Source organism: Bison bison, unplaced genomic scaffold (genome assembly GCF_000754665.1).
Source record: "Bison bison bison isolate TAMUID 2011002044 unplaced genomic scaffold, Bison_UMD1.0 scf7180017864251, whole genome shotgun sequence".
Lineage (NCBI taxonomy): Eukaryota > Metazoa > Chordata > Mammalia > Artiodactyla > Bovidae > Bison > Bison bison.
Window position 1 is genome coordinate 2,010,672 of NW_011494823.1, and position 549 is coordinate 2,011,220.

Sequence of the window (549 nt, forward strand, 5' to 3'; positions counted from 1 at the left end):
CTTCTCCTGGTGCTTCTCTCCTATGCCCACATCCTGGCCTCAGTGCTTCGCATCGGCTCCCGAGAAGGATGCTCCAAAGCCTTCTCCACCTGCAGCTCCCACCTCCTGGTGGTTGGCACCTACTACTCATCCATTGCCATAGCCTATGTGGCCTACAGGGCTGACCTGCCCCTCGACTTCCACATCGTGGGCAACGTGGTGTATGCTATTCTCACACCTGTCCTTAACCCTCTCATCTACACGCTGAGGAACAAGGATGTCAAGACAGCCATCACCAAAATGGCATGTCCTCAGAACCTAGGGAATTCCTGGGTACTTGATCCTTAGTTACAACTAATTCAGCTCCCTGGGCACAAATGACAGTGCCCAGTACAGAATAAACACAATAAAGATTTTTAAATGAGTTATAGCAATCCAAATTGACTTCATTTGGTTGATCAGACATCTAAAACCTGGTCCTCAAATAATAGGACTTCAAGAAGTCTTCCCACTGGTGCTACAGAATAATTGATTTTCACAATTTCCCCCAGTCATTAACATGATGAGTAA

At 47.0% G+C, this 549-nt stretch overlaps 1 pseudogene; it reads left to right on the forward strand.

Annotated features, from left to right (window-relative positions):
* The window catches only part of LOC104994126, an 8,413-nt pseudogene extending 7,864 nt beyond the window's left edge, over nt 1-549 (forward strand).